The sequence below is a fragment of the Dermacentor andersoni genome, chromosome 1, assembly GCF_023375885.2.
Source record: "Dermacentor andersoni chromosome 1, qqDerAnde1_hic_scaffold, whole genome shotgun sequence".
Lineage (NCBI taxonomy): Eukaryota > Metazoa > Arthropoda > Arachnida > Ixodida > Ixodidae > Dermacentor > Dermacentor andersoni.
In genome coordinates, this window is record NC_092814.1 from 403,850,714 (window position 1) to 403,870,100 (window position 19,387).

Consider the following 19,387-nt stretch of genomic DNA (forward strand, 5'->3'; position numbering starts at 1 on the left):
TCTTGCACGCTTGACGCTGGTACACGTGTACGCGTTTGTTGCTCAACACACGCGGTTATTCCGTGCTCGTGGCACGCGAAGGCACACTTCTCGCGCGAGAATTCCGCGTCCTCACGTGCACCAGGTACTCGCATGATTTCTCCGCGCACGTGAGCGCGCTCTCGCCTGGAGTCACTCGACCCATGTGGCACTTGTTTTTCGCAGATCGTGACGATCGCAGTCAATAAAAACATGTCCAATACGAGGCCCATGATACTTCCTTTTTTCCACTTATCCTTTGCTCATTTATACATACGCATTTCGAGCTTGAAACCAATGGCCAGGTGATATTCACAACGCATGATTCAAATTTTGAGCTTGTAAGCCGAGGACATGCAATGAACTGAAGTCAGCATACATATTATGTTTTATGTTGAAATGCTACGGTGCATACCCAGATAATGTTGTGCTTGATGCATAACAAGAAATACAAAACAACAGAACACCCAGTAGCATTAGTTTCACTCTGTCAGTATGCATATGTTACATAAACCGCTCTAAAAGCGCAACAATTTTATACACCGCCTGTATAACTTAGAAAAAAAAAGTGCTGCGTCACCAGCGGGCGTTCCTGCTTCTTTTTTTTTTACACAAGCAGCAAATCTTGGCAGTCTAAGAAAACAGTCATAAATAAGTTGAGAAGAGTAGCCGCTCATAAACGCGCTAGACAGCCGCGTTCATAAATCGCAATGTAGCAAACTCTCGCTCATTATCAGTGTACAGAAGTACATATACGTTGCTGTAATCACGCAGATGGCTTACATTGGCCTTCCACAAGATTTAGTGCGCAAAATGGTTATTGAAGTTGGTTTTTTACGCGTGCTGTGCACAGATCGTCTTACGATCACCCCCAAACACCGGTGCGCACACGGCAGTCGCAGTGCGTCGTGCGTATACGGCGGACGAAGTCGCCCGGCAGAATCGAAAACGCGCGGTATCCGTTTACAAACTAAATTAAATGTATCCGATTTAGCTTGTGAAATTATACAATGAACGTACGTGCCTGTGACACTGTCAGGTGTTAGTTTCGTCCTGCTTGGAAACATTTAATAGAAGCCGACGGCAGACCCCGAGGTTCACGCCCAAAAGCACAAACTTGCCTCATTCCGGCTCGAGGTGACGAAATGTTTCCTTCGTAGCTCGCTCCGCAGAAGTGGAAAAAAAACGCACGCATAAGCTCCCGATAGCAGCGCTGAGCTGCTGTCCACAATCGTAGCACAGTTTCAGCAGTAAACGCGATCGGCGTGCAAAACAACCACCGGCTGCATTACTTCGCACAAAATAACATTTTATTTTCGTTCTTAGCAACCATTATCTCCGGGCAGAAAGTATTTGTACTTAAGTAAACACTCAACCCGATGTGTCACCGAATATCAAGCTCTTCCAACACGGCGGCCATCCCGCGATGCAGTCGGCTTGGAAGGTATATGGCGGTGGCCGCTCAGTGTTGCCAGTCAAATCCCGACCTTTGCGGTACTCTGAAATTTTTTCCAGTGACTCTATGTCGTCGGAGCAGTCGTCGAGATTGAAACGTCATCGCAGCGCCGCGTCGCTGCTGTTGGCGACGGCCCACCGTAACCTAGGCAACCTAGGCCGCTGCATGCTGGCATCTCGACGAACGCTCGTGCCGCAGGCGCGTCCGCCGGTTTTCTCGGCAGCGCCGGGAGCTTTTGATAGGCGAAACATTGGACGGTGGCAGTAGTCACGTGGTTTCACATCTGCCATTTCCTCCTCCGAGAGCGAGTAGCAAGTTCGGCTTGAGCGCTTGTCCTCTACCTCTGAGCCCGGGGAACGCCGGATCTGCCCAACTCTGCTTCGGGAGACGGAGGCGACCAGTCGAAGATACCATTAGACAAATCCGAGAGGAGTTCCTGTGTGATTTTTTTTTACCGGAAATGTGCAGTCAGCGGTGACCCAGAATTGACAATGCATGTAAGAGGGGTGCCAAGCTTTTTTTTTTTATGAGAGTCTTGCCCAGCTCCCAAAGATCTGCTCAAGCTAAGACTTGCTGACGGCTGTATGTGTTTTTTTTATTGTCGCATGGGGGCCCTCGAACCGCCACGAATCCTACAGTGTAATGACATTAGAGCACTATTCACGTCCAAAGGGAAATGCAGCCGGTAATTGGGCTGCCTAAGGTTTGCGGCCCGGTGGCAGCGGCCCACCCCTCCCCCGTTTTCGTTGACAAGTTAGGGGGAGGGGTCTGGAGCAATCTTACACCCCCCTCCCCACAGTAGTGTAGCCAGAAAAATTTTTCGTGTGAGGGGGGGGGGGGTGGGGTCCCAATTGACCGTGGAGGGGGAAGGAGCGGGGCCATTGCCACAGTAGCAAAAAATTTACTGTTAGTGAGCGTTACAAGTGCCCGGCGTGCCCCACTTGGCTACGCCGCTACTACCCCCCCCCCACCCCGCGATCGACGCAAATCGAGCTATCAGAACGTGCATGACACGCATGCATGTCATAACATGAATGACATGCCGCGAAGCTGGCATGGATGTCGTCACATCATCATCATCATCATCAGCTTATTTTGACGTACATCGCAGGACGAAAGCTTCTCCAGCGATCTCCAATACCCCTGTCTTGTGCTAACTGGTTCCATGTGTCTTCAAGTTTCCCAATTGCATCACGTCCACATTATTCTCTGCAGTCCTCGACTGTGCTTCGCTTCCCTTAGCACCCATTCTGCAACTCCAATAGACCAGCAGTTCTCTCACTTATGCATTGCAATGTCTGCCCAGCACGACTTCTTCCTCTTAATGTCAACCAGAATATCAGCTATCCCCATTCGCTCTCTAATCCACATCGCTGTCCTCCAGTCTATTATCGTCATGCCTAATAATTTTCATTCCATCGCTCGTCGCGCGGTCCTCAACGTCTTCCCAAGCTTCCTTGGTAACTTCCAAGTTTCGGCCCCATACGTTAGTAACGGTAGAAAGCAATGATTAGCAGTAAGCTCCCTGGTCATGATTTAGTAATGCCTGCCGTAAGCTCTCCAACTAATCTTTTATTTTTGTTAATTTCCTTGATCAGAGGCCCCTGCGAGTAATTAACCTCAATAAACGTATTTCTGCGCAGGTTCTAGAGGCTGACTGCCGACCATGACATTCGTTCTCTCGCCAGGCTGCGGAACATTACTTTTCTCTTCTGCATACTAACTCTCAATCAGACTCTTACACTTTCTTCGCCAAGGACCTCAAACGTTTGCTGCAAATAGTCTCCAGCTTTGCTGAGTATGCCAATGTCATTTACAAACCGTAAGTTGGTGAGCAATTTACCGTTAGCCCTCACTCCTAACAATTCCCAGTCTAACTGGTTGCACACCTTTAAGTATTCAGTGATTGCATTGTAAATATTTTGCCATTGATCATATGAAGCCTTTTGCAGATATCTGGCTATGCAAAGTATGCGCGTTAGTGGCATCCGTTCCATATCAACATTCGTGGGAAACTTCATTTTTGACCGCTGTTCGGAGCCAGTGCGCTGCTGCCTAAATGCCCCGATCTAATCATTCCAGCTACCTGATTCAAGCGCAGGTAGCGCGCGTTTCATGTAAAGCCAATATCAGCGCCTTAACTGGCAATGTTCATTTATCATATACTGTAAGCTTGTTCACTTACTCCCTTATAATTAGGGTGTAAATTAGAAAGACTGGGGTGTTCCAAGGTTGTTTTCTTGTTGAACACCCTTTTCCATTTAAAAAGGGTGTTTCAAGGGTGTTTACAAGGGTGAAAAGATGAATACACCCGCATTACACCCATAAGGGTGTGAAAATTTTTAGAGTGTACTTTCCTGTCGAGAATGCTTTGTCACACTGATAACGGGCAAGCCGTTCGTTACTGGGAAGTAGCGGGATCGTAGGGTTAAAGAAAGAAAACGCAAGCAAGCCAGATGGCGATTATCGTTGTGGGACAAATAACGCACCCCAATGAGTGCAACCGTTTAAGAGTTTAGGGTGTTGCGCGGTAAGCGGTGCGGCGAGGGCACGATGCTCGTCGTGTCTGGGGCAGTTTCCTACATTCGGAAGCATCTTGAGCCACATGGCAAATATGCATCCTTCCCGCCACGCCCCCTATTTTTTTTTACTTCACTCCTGAAAACGTTTATACCATTTGCGGTCTATATCCCACAATGATTATCGCCACTTTGCTTGCTCGCGTTTCCTTTCGTGAAATCTCGGCGCTCTGTACTTTCCTGTCAAAAATGCTGTGTCGCCCTGATAAGGCGCAAGCCGTTCGTTACTGGGAAGTACCGGGATCACAGGGTTAAATAAAGAAACGCGAGCAAGACAGATGGCGACTGTCATTGTGGGACAAGATATGACACAAGGGGTGTAAGCTTTTTCTAGAGTGTTCGAACAATTCTGCAATCAGCCATCCCTGATTGGTGAAGAAATTTTCGGGCGGTCGCCATTTCGCCTGCCTCTCATGCGACGTCCCGAATATCGCGAAAACATCCAGTCTGATATGATATATGCACGCGAATTATGCATGATTATCAGAGGTGCTATAACATAAAACTATTCCAAACTTTTCTATTCCAATTCTGCAATCAGCCCTCCATACTTGGTCAAAAAATTTTCGGGCGGCCCCTACTTCGCCTGCCTTTCACGAGACGTCAGGAAAATCGCGAAAACACCCAGTCTGATATAATATATGCACACGAATTATGCACGTATATTAGAGGTGCGATAACATAAAACTATTCCAAACTTTTCTATTCGAGTTCAATAAGCCTTCCATGATTGGTCAAAAAATTTTCAGGCCGCCCCCACTTCGCCTGCCTTTCACGCGACGTCCCGAATATCGCGAAAACATCCAGTCTGATATGATATATGCACGCGAATTATGCATGATTATCAGAGGTGCTATAACATAAAACTATTCCAAACTTTTCTATTCCAATTCTGCAATCATACCTCCATCTTTGGTCAAAAAACTTTCGGGCGACCCCTACTTCGCCTGCCTTTCACGAGACGTTAGGAAAATCGCGAAAACACCCAGTCTGATATGAGATATGCACACGAAATATGCATCGTTATCAGAGGTGCTATAACAGAAAACTATTCCAAACTTTTCTATTCCAACTCTGCAATCCACCCTCCATTATTGGTCAACAAATTTTCGGGCCGCCCCCAATTCGCCTGCCTTTCACGCGACGTCAGCAAAATCGCGAAAACGCCCAGCCTGATATAATATATGCACACGGATTATGCACAGTTATCAGAGGTGCTATAACATAAAAGTTTTCCAAACTTTTCTATTCCAATTATGCAAACAGCCCTCCATGATTGGTAAAAAAATTTTCTGGCCGGCCCCCCTTCGCCTGCCTCTCACGCGACATCACGAAAATCGCGAAAGCACTCAGTCTGATATGACATATGCACACTAATTGTCCATGAATTTAAGAGGTGCTATAACATAAAGCTTTTCTAAACTTTTTTATTCCAAACATGCAATCAGCTCTGCTTGATTGGTCAAAAAATTTTCGGGCCGTCCCCACTTCGCTTGCCTCTCAAGCGACGTCCCGAATATTGCAAAAACATCCAGTCTGATAAGATATATGCACACAAATAATGCATTATTTTTAGAGGTGCTACACCATAAAGCTATTCCAAACTTTTCTATTCCAATGGTGCAATTCGCCCTCCATGATTGGTCAAAAAACTTTCGGGCCGCCTCACTTTGCCTGCCTCTCACGCGACGTCACGAAAATTGCGAAAGCATCCAGTCTGATATGATATATGCACCTGAATTATGCATGATTGTCGAAGGTGCTATAACATAGAACTATTCCAAACGTTTTTTATTCCAATTCTGCAATCATACCTTCATCATCGGTCAAAAAACTTTCGGGCGGCCCCTACTTCGACTGCCTTTCACGAGACGTCAGGAAAATCGCGAAAACACCCAGTCTGATATAATATATGCACACAAATTATGCACGATTATCAGAGGTGCTATAACATAAAACTATTCCAAACTTATCTATTCCAATTATTCAATCAGCCCTCCATGATTGGTCAAAAAATTTTCGGGCCGCCCCCACTTCGCTTGCCTTTCACGCGACGTCAGGAAAATCGCAAAAAACACCCAGTCTGATATGATATATGCACATGAAATATGCATGATTATCAGAGGTGCTATAACCTAAAGCTATTCCATACTTTTCTATTCCAAACATGCAATCAGCCCTCCATGATTGGTCAAATAATTTTCGGGCCACCCCCACTTCGCCTGCCTCTCACGCGACGTCCCGAAAGTCGCGAAAACATCCAGTCTTACATAATATATGCACATGGATTATGCATGATGAAACCCAACGAATGAAAAATAATTGTTTCTGATTCGACGCCTTTTTTGCCGTCAGACTGTGCCATTGATCAAACGTTTGCGGGCTGACGTCGCCTGTCTGTCACGCGACGTCACAAAACCGCAAAAACTCACAGCATCACAGGGATGTGTGCGCCTTAAAGACGCAATTATATGCCGAACAAAACAGATTTTTTTGTGAATAGCCGGAGACTGCCCCGTTCCGAAACGAATAGAACATGGCTGCCCGCCGATTGCTGGCACAAGCTACTCGGAGCGGCCGCGGAGCATGAATTTATTTGGATATAATAAACATTATACCATGGCACAATAACGTTATCGATCCCTTTCGGTACGTTTGCGACATCACTCTGCCAACTCTTCTTTGCTGAGAATCCGTTCTGGTCGGATTTTTAGATTTTTAACTTTCCGTTGCACGCCGCCGCGATATTTGTCCAGCCACCTGAAGCTAAGTAAAGGTAAGCGAATCAATCCCCGGGCGCCGGCACCACCCCCTTCATTCTGTTGTCTACTTTCACTGTGCTGCCATTGAAACTCTTTCGAATTGAGGCTGCTCCTCGCTTCTTGTCAATTAACTCGATGAGTAAAATTGCTCAGTGCAGGCAATGCTATTTGATTTGAAAGCACAAAAAATGACTTGTAAACGAGTAGCCCGTTTGATTGAGTTTTTCAAACACTGCGAGATGCCACCCGATGTTTGCGTCGGCGGTTAAGTAACTCGGACGTCAGAAGATTGGAACAAGAAGAGATTGGGATAGTTTTGCATTGTAGTGTCACTGCAGAATGCTCATGTGCCCAGGCGGGGAGCGTTTGCGAGAAAAACCCAAGCAATAACTCATTAAACTAGTTACATTATTTACCGTCCCCTTTACAAACTATACGGCACTTGTTTATATTGTAATGTTGAAGGAAATCGTATAAAATCTAGTTTCGTGCTTCAGAATTGCAAAAACGCCCATGTAAATTCAAGTAATTAGCCTCAAGTTATTCGTTGACCTTACCGGATTACTCACGCAGCACTGTGAACGGCGGCTCCCTGTGCAACCCTCCTGTCACGTAGGAGGCCGGTGTAAGATGAAGCTATAAGGCTTCACTCCTGCTGCTGGGTGGCTATGCAGCCAATCGAGGGTTTTGCGCCGCGACAATCGGAATAGGATTGCGGGAAGGGGGAATGCGACGGCAGCTTCATATTACGACAACCTGCTACGTCACAGGAGGGTTGCACTCCAAGCCGCTCTCGGCAGTTCTGCGTGCGTAATCAGGTAGGTTTCAGGTTCACGTGGCTGAATCGAAATGTTGAAACGGGGAACTTGACTTTTATGATGCTTTCCTTTAACTTTTCAATGTAAACTTGTGCCATAAAATTTGTAACTAAGAAATTAAATAATGTAATTGGTGTAGTCAGTGAAGTTTATTCTTTGGTTCTTGTTGTAAATGATATCCGCCTGGACACATAAATAATCTGTCGCAACATTATTTCCGTAGCGTCCGTGGGCTTTTTCTTCATTTAAATTTTAAATTACGAACACACACAGACACACTTCAGAACGGCCAATAAAAGTGAGGAAGCGGAGAGCAAGCTTTTCGATGTGGACATGTTCTCCATACCTGTTTGTCCTCTTCCCAGTAAGGTAAAAAACGAGAAAACTAGCCTGAAACGTATTCAGCGAGGTCCAAGCCAACCACATCTCGCGGGGAAAAATAATATGGCTTCCACTGTTTAAAAATTGAAATTCTCAGACCTTACGTGCCATAACTACATTTTCATTATGGGGTACGCAGCATAGTAGGGGACTGCGGATTGACTTTGACCACCTGGGGTTCTTGACCGCCCACCCGACGCACACGGTACACGAGCGTTATTGCGTTCCGCGCCGCCGGAATTCGCTCTCGCTACCTCGTGCTCAGCAGTAGAACACCATGGCCACTGAGCTACCGGGTCTGTTGTGCCAAACAACCGCACCATGGCTAGTCTAAACCCGCACACGAAAAGCACTTACTAAGGCGTAATTGTTAGGCGAGGTGGCTGTGAGCTGCAGGCCAACCTAGAAGGGTCCAACCGGGAATCGCTCTTCCCGTGACATCACTTGTTGAAAGTAAGGTCAAAATTGCAATAAACGAGAAATCGATAAGGCAGCGTTGCACCCCACGAACAGAGGAGTCACGGAGGACTTGAGTGGAAAGGCTAAGCAGTGAGAAATTACAATGGAAAACTCAGAAAGTCGCAACACAGCCTCGTATATCGTGCCGTATCAATCTCTGTGCTGCGTCCACTAACTTTTACAAAAAACAAATTCAAAGTTTCGCAAGGATTCCGAAATTTACGAGGTAACATCACTACATACCAACATGATCAGTAATTGCATGACCCGAGAGCAACCGCATCGAGATCGTCACTTTTCAGCGTCGCTTCAACAAGCAAACCTCCCGTTCTGCTCGGCCTAATTACAGAAGAAACTCATATATATAAATAAGAAACGGAAAATGAGACATCCACCCAAACGTAGGTAAGTGCTACAAACGAAACCCATACGGGTTCCCCGAAAGAAAAGCTTCGCAGTTGCAGAAAAAAAACGTCCTGGGTCCGGGACTCGAACCCGGGACCACAGCCTTTCCGGAGCAGCTGCTCTATCATCTGATCTAACCAGGCGGTTAGCAGATGGCAGGCGAAGTTTCGCCTGCCATCGACGTTTCTGTTCCGTTTATTAATTACTTCTCTCCACCTTGCGGGTTTCCGCAGAACTATTACGTCATATATATATATATATATAGGTACAAGATGGAGGAAGCGAAATACGTATAGTTGAATATGCTGTCAGGCGGGAGCGCCCTTTTATGTTACGATACGAACAGTTTGTGCGTCCTTTTTCGTAGAGTTTTCACGGTAGCGTTAACCGCGTTGGAAAAATCGCCATGGTTGAACGATTCCGCAGCGTCTCTTTTGGTCACCGGGGTGCGAAATCGCTAGTTGCAAGAATAGCAATAAACAAGTGAATCACTTGAATTGGGCGAAGTCTAAATAGTCTAAAATAGTTTTAAAAAATTAACGCTCCCTTTGAAAGCCGATTGTTCTCATGCTTCGTCACTTGTTCGAATGGTGATGAGATCGTCGTGATCGTTGGCAACGCGGGCAATGCACCGGCACGAACATTGGATCCGGCGCGGGATATAACAGCCCGCCACAACCGCTCTCTGCTGGGCACGACGCCGCTACGAGAATGGGACGCTCACCACTTCTGTTGTTACAGGTTAGTTACCAGGACAATACCAGCGGCTTTAAGTGCAATAATTGCTGTCTAATAGCGGTGTCGTGGCCAATTGAGCTTTATGACAGTTTCAAGCGCACACTGTACTGCTTTGTGCGACTTCATGCTTATTTCTGTGTCTCATTGCGATTGATGCTGTCGAGGGATGTCGAACTTAATCCTGGACCTGAAGATTCTGAGTTAAACATTGTACGCAGGATAGAACCAGGCCAAGCTGCTAATTTGGTCGAACTTAAGAGGATAAGAGAGAAGCAGGCCGCCACAGACGTTGAGGTTAAATGCCTTAAGGACAGAATCGCCACTCTCGAGTCCACCCTTAGGCTACGTGAAACCTCTGGGACAGACACACCTGACAGCATCCAGTCATTTTCACGCCAGTTAAAAACTATAACTTCAAGGTGCGAGGACACCGAAAACAGACTACGTAGATCAAATTTACTTTTTTTCGCATCAGCGATGAGTCCGGTGAAGATTGGACCACTTCAGAGCAAAGAGTAAATCAAACTCTGCGCTGAAAGGTTGCAGCTTACTTTATCAAGCGACCAGTTTGAACGAGTGCACAGAATTGATCGATTCGCTAATGACAAATGCAGGCAAATAATCGCTAAGCTTGTCACATTTAAACACAAACAGAACATTTTGGCTTCTTCAAGGAAGCTAAAAGGCTCCCGCTTGTCTGTTCGCGAGGTTTTCGTGCCAAGCACTCGCTTAGCAAGAAAAAAACTGCTAGAATATGCAAGAGCACAGGACAAACCATGCAAACTTTTACTTGACAAAATGCGCATTAACAACAAGGAATACATGTACGCTGTTGATAGAGAGACCGTCGTATTATGTAGCAGATAGCTAAAAAATCTACGGGTGCACAGGTCCCTAAACTGCCCCCTTATACTCACTCATCTCGCTTGCTCACAATATCGTACACTAACATACGTAGCATGCTAAATAAGCGCGATTTATTTTGTTCCTTTATAGAAGATAGCAATCCTGACATTCTAGCCCTAACAGAAACATGGCTGCACCACGATGTTTCAGATGGTGAAATTTTTACAGAAAGTGATATATACAGCATTTATCGGCGTGACCACAATGATAAAAAGGGCGGTGGTGTCTTGCTTGCAATACATAAAAGGATTTCTTCTTATGAAGTTGACACCTCATCATCGCTTGAGATTGTCTGGGCTGCCTGTGAAACCATTTGTGGAAACATATTAGTTCGTGTCTGTTACCGCCCCCCTGAATTGTCCCTTCCATTTGATGATAAACTACGCGAAAGCATAGTTACTGCCATGCAAAATTTTCAACTAGTTATGTTTATCTGCTTGGCGATTTCAATTTTCCCCAAATCGATTGGCCATACTTCTCATCATCGTGCAAGCACTCAACCGATTTCATTGAATTAACCTTGGACCTAAATCTTTCTCAGGTAATCAATCAACCCACCCGTGACAATAACCTTTTAGATTTGGTACTAACTACTGCACTTGAAACCGTGTGTCGTGTGCTAATTTCTAACGGTTTTAGTGACCATCAGCTGCTTCAGCTTATGGTCACAAATACCCATATTATTTACTGGATTTTAGTATAAAAAATTCAGGATTACAACAAAGCAAACTACGTCGCCATCAACACTGAACTTCAGTTATTTCTCAGTTGCTCATTCTTCCCGTCTTTTTCATAACGTTCCGTTAAAAACTGGATACTTTACAAAGAAAATTTACTCGCTCTTGCAGCCAAATAGATTCCGAGCGTTTCGGCAGCCAAAGACAAGTCTAAACCATGGTTCAATAAAAAACTTCGAACACTACGTAATAAAAAAAAAAAAAAAACGTCTGCACCGCAATGCTATAAACCATGCAAGCGAGTCCTCATGGAGCAAGAACCAAAGTTTCCTTAGTGAGTACACTTTAGCGTTGCGCACTTCTAAAGACAAGTACTTCGCTCACGACTTACCTTCCCTCCTGAAGACTAATCCGCGAAAATTTTGGCAAACGTTAACACCCGGTCACACTTCCGATATTTCCCTGCTAGACGACATACATTAACCTCTTTCAGACGGGGAATGTTCATCGCTATTTAATGCATATTTCTCTTGTGTTTTTACAAGGGAAGACCATTCCGATATTCCAGTGGTTCCGGATTATGATGACCCATTTATGGCACCTAGATATATCTCAACTGAAGGCATTGTTAGCCTCATTAACGAACTTTAAACCATATCTGCCTGTGGTATTGCCAATATTAACACTAAGCTATTAAAAAACACAGTATCTATCTCAAGTGTCATTCTGTATCATGTCTTCAACCAGTCCTAGTCGTCTGGGGTCTTGCCCGTTGACTGGAGGATTGCGAAGGTTGTCCCCATTTTAAAAACTGGAGATAGACATAAGCCTGAAAACTATCGCCCAATATCGCTAACATCTGTGTCATGCAAACTATTGGAGCACATATTCGCCTCGCACATTTACACGCACCAAGAAAAACAAATAACTTTTTCTTTCAGAAACAGCAAGGCTTCAGGGAAGGTCTATCTTGTGAAACACAGTTACTGGAGTTTACCACCGATCTACACAGCAGCATGAACAACAGTCAACAAATAGACGCCATTTTCCTGGACTTCACAAAGCATTCGATCGCGTTTCCCATTGCCGGCTTATTTCTAAAATATCTCATCTAGGTATCTACTCACTAACCCTTTCTTGGCTTAGAAACTTTTTATCGCTTCGTCGCCAATTTACCGTTGTTAACAATTGTCCTTCTCCTATCACGAGGTCACGTCTGGTGTACCACAGTGGAGTGTGTTGGGGCCTCTGCTTTTCCTAATATATATATATATATATATATATATATATATATATATATATATATATATATATATATATATATATATATAAATCAAAACGCTTATTTAAAGGAAAAAAAATGGAGAAAGCGAGTGGGTGGAGCCGCTAGTCCAGGGCCCCACTGGCTTGAGCGGTCCGCCGTGCTTGGTCGAGGAGCGCTAGTTGCATCTCCCGATCCTCGCTGGCGAGCCAAGTCTCCCACTGCTCCCTTCTGGAAAGTTTGCCGGCTATTTTTGGTGTATTAATTTTGGGTGGCCTGTTCTGGCAGTCCCACGTAATGTGGGCGAGTGTTGGCCGGCCTCCGCATCAAGGACAGTGAACGCTGTACAGCGTTGGGTGAATGGCATTTTTCAAATAAAGGTTTGGAAATGTGTGTGTCTGTATTCGGCGCCAGTCATAAGAGTCCTGCCTGGATAGGTCAGGGTGTGGTGGACTGTACTTTCTTCGCTCGCGCCGCATGTGCTCAAGGATGTCTCGTGGTAAAAAGGGGTTTTCGTCAGAGTGGTCGGCCGCTCGGTTGACAAAAACACGAGCTGCGCCATCCGCTCTCTCATTGCCCTCGAGTCCTGCGTGACCCGGGCACCAGATGATCATGTGTTTCTGCGTTAGGTTGGATCCTAATAGGTGAGTGGTGCTGTGTGGTAGCCTCCCGGTGAGGAATAGTCTACATGCGACTTGGGAATATGTAAGAGTTATCGACGATTGTCCCAGAGCGTCCTTAGTTTTAATAGCTAGCGTGATGGCTGAAGCTTCTGCGGTATTCGCAGATGCAACTCTAGCCGTGGCGCAAGTCACAAGCCCTTGATTTGCGGCCGCTCCTACCACTGCGAGGGCGTATTTGTAAGCACCACATCGAGCGACATCTCTGTAGACTGTATCCGGGTTTCCACCGAATTGCTGCATTAACTTTCGAGCTCGAGCACTTCTACGTCCCCAGTGGTATTTCGGACTCATGTTCTTAGGGATTGGGGCTACTATGATCCTTTCACGAAGGACTCTGGGCAGAGATTCGAGTTCTTCTCCCGCATACTGTGGACGAGTACAGCCTTAGTCAAGTCCTGCATAAAACACAGCTTATATACCGGAACTCGGGATCAATATATTGCCGCTTGTACCCGGCCCTTTTAACCGGCCGTTCTAACCAGCCCACTGAGCAAACGTCAGATAGTTTACATGGTACAAAAATATACCGGAAATTGAGATCAAAATTTAGCCGCTTATAAACACGCAGATTAGGCGGCTCACGAAGTCGGCGGCCCGCCATGCAAAGGGCCAAATATACCGATCACGCTATACGTGACTGAAATAAGCAGCCCACCGTGCAAGTGGCTCACAATGCAATTGGCCTATGACGTAAGCGGCCATCTGTTCGTGAGACACACAAAACAAGCGGCTCATTCTTGTGTGTCTCAAAGCATCGCTGGCCTGTCTTCTAAGCGGCTCACAACAGGAATGGTTCGCTATTATGTGGCCGTAAATCATGTAGCCTATACTGTAGCTAAAAAAAAAAAAAGCCTTTACAGCTGGCTGCGCGCCTCTTCCTAAACAGCGAATGCATATTGATATTGACACGTGTACTTATCTTTATCGGGCGACTACGTTTCGCCACCTAACAAATGTAATCGCACAGCGCGGGACGCGCCTGCATGTATCCGAAGTTTCTGGAAAGTTATCGATGCTTCTACCCGGCTGTCTGTTGTCGCCGAACGTTGTGTTATCTGATTTCATCGCGTGACGCGAATGGTGTAGAACATTGTGAAAGGCACGCGGGTCCGAACGATTAGTCTGGAACATTCGACGACTGCTGTATAAAAGCCGACGGGCTTGCCTCGCTGATCAGATTTTCGACGATCGCCGACAGTGTTCGCCGCTATCGTTGTGCTATAAGTGTAGCCTGTTTTTGTGAGCACAGGTTCGCCCAATAAAAGTTAGGTTTGTTCTTTACAGTATTGCTGCTGTGTTCTTGAACGTCACCACCACGTGACATCTGGTGGAGGTGCTTTTCGTTCATGTACCGGACGCCCCCGACAAGCCGTGATCCAAGCCCGGACCGCAAAGAGAACACCAACGTAGTCCCGGAGCGTCAAGCAAGAACTCTTCGCAGGACTTATTCGTAACCCGCCGAAGACCGTAGCTGAGTTTTCGGCAGAGGCATCGACGATCGAGAAAACTCTGGAGATGCGCACCCGGCAATATAACCGCCAGGGGCTCACGCCGCAGTACGCCATCCAAGGACTGGATTCCGGCGACCTTCAGGAGACCATCAGGGCCATTGTGCGCGAAGAACTGCGCAAGGTCCTGCCTTCGTCGCAGCCCCAAGTGGCTTCGATCGCCGACATCGTCAAAGAAGAGGTGCACCGATCGCTTGGAGTTCCCGAGCTGCAACCACAATTACCGCAGCCCCAGCCAGAAGCGATGACATACGCCGCCGTCGCAAGCCGTCAAGGTTCCCCTCCGCGACCACGCCAGGGCCCTGCAACGACGCAATTCCGTCGTCCGCCGCCGCCGCCGCCAGCACGCCCACCCGTCGCCCAGCGTACCTACGCGAGGAAGACGGACATTTGGCGAGCCCCCGACCACCGCCCGCTCTGCTATCACTGCGGAGAAGCCGGCCATGTGTATCGCCGATGCCCATACCGGGAGATGGGACTGCGAGGCTTCGCCGTCAACGCACAGCGCCCGAGGGAAGGTGAACGCCCTCGTGACATCGCCGACTACCTCGCCGCTACTCAGTGGAGCCCTCGACGACCGTCCCGTTCGCCGTCACCAGGCCGCTACCTGTCGCCGCAGCGCCGACCATACACTGGCCCAGCCCGGGGCCGGTCAGCGAGCCCGTATCCGGAAAACTAAAAGCAGCAACCGATGGAGGTGCGGTTGCTGTTCGTCGAACTGACGAAGATCCTCCGCCGCCGACGAAGACGATGAAGAAACCATCTCGACGACCTAATGACGACACGCCGCCGTCCCGACGAAGTCAGGAAGCCAAGACTACACCGACGAAAGACTACTTGACGACGCGACGTTCCAGCTTCAGTTCAACACGACGCAGCCGTGATCCGACGCCGAGAACTAACTGTAACGCAAGACAAAGAACCACCGACCTCGACGTGCTTCTCGACGGCCACGCAGTCACCGCCTTAGTAGACACAGGAGCCGATTACTCCGTCATGAGTGGACCCATCGCCGCCCAGTTGAGGAAAGTTAAGACTGCATGGGAAGGCCCTCAAATACGCACCGCTGGAGGACACCTGATTACGCCGACTGGGATCTGCACGGCAAGAATTACCGTTCATGGCCGGACTTACCCTGCCACCTTCGTTGTCCTCCAACAGTGTTCACGAGACGTCATTCTCGGCATGGACTTCCTGAATCAACATGGCGCAGTCATCGACCTGAAGTCGAAATCGATAACGCTGTCACAAGATCAAGCGATACCGGCGGAGAGCTGTCGTAGTCACCACACCTTGAGTGTGCTCGAAGATCAAGTGAGCATCCCGCCGCGCGCCAGCATTATTATTTCCGTCGGCACTGAAACACCCGCTGACGTAGAAGGCGTCATCGAGGGCGACCAACATCTACTGCTCGACCGTGAAATTTGCGTCGCAAGAGGGATCGCTCGACTCCACGGAGGGCAAGTGGAAGTTATACTAACCAACTTCAGCCAAGAGTTCAAGCACATCAACAAGGGCACGACAATCGCATACATCGAGGAAATTGTGGAAACCAGCAATGCCTTTGTCCTCTCGGATTCAGCCGCATCTACACCGATGAGCATTGTCCCCGAACCAGACTTCGACGTGAATCCAAGTCTTCTTGTGAGTAAGCAGCAACAGATAAGAAGTCTTCTCCGACGATACAAAGACTGCTTTTCTACTTCATCGAGGATTCGACAAACACCAGTTGCAAAGCATCGCATAATAACAGAAGAGAGCGCTCGACCACTCCGCCAGAGCCCTTACCGAGTTTCGACGCGAGAACGTGAAGCTATTAGGCAACAAGTCGACGAAATGCTGCGCGACGACATCATCCAGCCGTCGAAAAGCCCGTGGGCCTCTCCTGTAGTCCTGGTAAAGAAAAAGGACGGAACCCTACGCTTCTGCGTCGACTATCGTCGATTGAACAAGATCACGAAGAAGGATGTGTACCCCCTTCCACGGATAGACGACGCATTGGATCGGCTCTGCAACGCTAAATACTTCTCGTCGATGGACCTCAAGTCTGGCTACTGGCAAATAGAAGTCGACGAGAGAGATCGCGAAAAGACTGCCTTCATCACGCCAGACGGCCTCTACGAGTTCAAGGTCATGCCATTCGGACTGTGCTCGGCGCGTGCAACGTTTCAGCGCGTCATGGACACGGTGTTAGCCGGACTGAAGTGGCAGACGTGCCTTGTTTACCTGGATGACGTCGTTGTCTTCGCCGGAAATTTCGACGATCACTTTAGGCGGCTTGCGACAGTGTTAGAAGCCATCAAGTCATCAGGGCTCACTCTGAAGCCGGAAAAGTGCCGCTTCGCTTACGATGAGCTTTTGTTCCTAGGCCACGTGATCAGCAAATCAGGAGCACGCCCCGACCCACAGAAGACAGCTGCCACCGCAAAGTTCCCGCAGCCAACCGACAAGAAGGCAGTGCGAAGATTCCTTGGCATGTGTGCCTACTATAGGCGCTTTATCAAGGACTTCTCACGCATCGCGGAGCCGCTAACACATCTAACCAAATGTGATGTCGCGTTCAAGTGGGAAACGCCGCAGGCCAAGGCATTTCAAGAACTCAAACGACGCATGCAGTCGCCGCCGGTACTTGCACACTTCGACGAGGACGCCGATACCGAAATCCACACTGAGGCCAGTAGCCTAGGCCTCGGTGCCGTCCTAGTCCAGAGGAAAGAAGGACTTGAAAGGGTGATATCGTATGCTAGCCGGTCGCTGTCAAAAGCGGAAAGCAACTATTCTACGACTGAAAAGGAATGCCTCGCCATCATTTGGGCTATAGCTAAATTCCGCCCTAACCTCTATGGCAGGCCATTCAAAGTCGTCAGTGACCATCATGCATTGTGTTGGCTAGCTAACTTAAAGGACCCTTCAGGACGGCTGGCGCGGTGGAGCCTCAGACTACAAGAATATGACGTCACGGTAATATACAAGTCCGGAAGGAAACACTCCGACGCCGACTGCTTATCACGCGCCCCCATCGATCCCCCGCCGCAAGACGACGAGGACGACGACGCCTTCCTTGGGATAATAAGCGCGGAAGACTTCACTAAACAGCAGCGAGCAGACCCGGAGCTAAAAGGCCTCGTCGAGTATTTGGAAGGAAACACCGACGTTGTCCCTAGGGCATTTAAGCGCGGGTTGTCGTCGTTCACGCTACAAAACAAGCTGCTCGTGAAGAAGAACTTCTCACCAGTCCGCGCCAGCTACCTTCTTGTTGTACCGTCAGCGCTGCGTCCAGAAATACTGCACGCCCTACACGACGATCCAGCCGCTGGGCACCTCGGATTCTCCCGGACGCTGTCGAGAATACAGGAAAGGTATTACTGGCCGCGTCTGACCGCCGACGTCGCCCGTTACGTCAAGACATGCCGAGACTGTCAACGACGCAAGACACCACCGACAAGGCCAGCAGGATTACTACAGCCGATCGAACCTCCTCGCCGACCATTCCAGCAGATTGGGATGGATTTGTTGGGGCCGTTTCCGATATCAACATCCGGGAATAAGTGGATCGTCGTGGCGACGGACTATCTCACCCGCTTTGCTGAAACTAAAGCTCTACCAAAAGGCAGCGCAGCCGAAGTGGCGAAATTTTTCGTCGAGAACATCCTGCTGCGACATGGTGCCCCAGAAGTCCTCATCACCGACAGAGGAACGGCTTTTACAGCAGAGCTCACCCAGGCCATTCTGCAGTATAGCCAGACAAGCCACAGGAGGACAACTGCCTACCATCCGCAGACGAATGGTCTCACGGAGCGCCTAAACAAGACCCTCGCCGACATGCTAGCAATGTACGTCGACGTCGAGCACAAGACGTGGGACGCGGTCCTGCCGTATGTAACCTTCGCTTACAACACGGCAGTGCAAGAAACAACACAGATCACGCCTTTTAAGCTGGTTTACGGCAGGAACCCGACAACGACGCTCGACGCCATGCTGCCCCACGTCACTGACGAAGAGAATGTTGACGTCGCTAGCTATCTGCAGCGCGCCGAAGAAGCCCGACAGCTCGCCCGCCAACGGATCAAGAGCCAGCAGAGGACCGACAGCCGACACTACAACCTCCGACGACGCTTCGTCGAGTACCAGCCCGGTGACCGTGTTTGGGTTTGGACCCCTATACGCCGACGAGGACTGAGCGAGAAGCTTTTGCGTCGCTATTTCGGACCGTACAAGATCATCCGACGTATTGGCGCACTGGACTATGAGGTCGTGCCAGACGGAATTTCGCATTCACAGCGGCGCCGCACACGATCTGAAGTGGTCCACGTGGTGCGTCTGAAACCCTTTTACGGACGCTGACGAACTTCCTTATTTTCGTTTTCTTTGCTACGGGTGTTTTTCTTTTTTCATTTGTATGCAGCATCGGGTCGATGCTTTTTTTAAGAGGGGGGTATTGACACGTGTACTTATCTTTATCGGGCGACTACGTTTCGCCACCTAACAAATGTAATCGCACAGCGCGGGACGCGCCTGCATGTATCCGAAGTTTCTGGAAAGTTATCGATGCTTCTACCCGGCTGTCTGTTGTCGCCGAACGTTGTGTTATCTGATTTCATCGCGTGACGCGAATGGTGTAGAACATTGTGAAAGGCACGCGCGTCCGAACGATTAGTCTGGAACATTCGACGACTGCTGTATAAAAGCCGACGGGCTTGCCTCGCTGATCAGATTTTCGACGATCGCCGACAGTG

At 48.3% G+C, this 19,387-nt stretch overlaps 1 protein-coding gene across 1 annotated transcript in view; it reads right to left on the reverse strand.

Annotated features, from left to right (window-relative positions):
• Positions 1–19,387, reverse strand: part of LOC126518611 (cGMP-dependent protein kinase, isozyme 1-like) — a 648,418-nt gene that overhangs the window by 137,143 nt on the left and 491,888 nt on the right. The gene's annotated exons all lie outside the window — the stretch shown is intronic.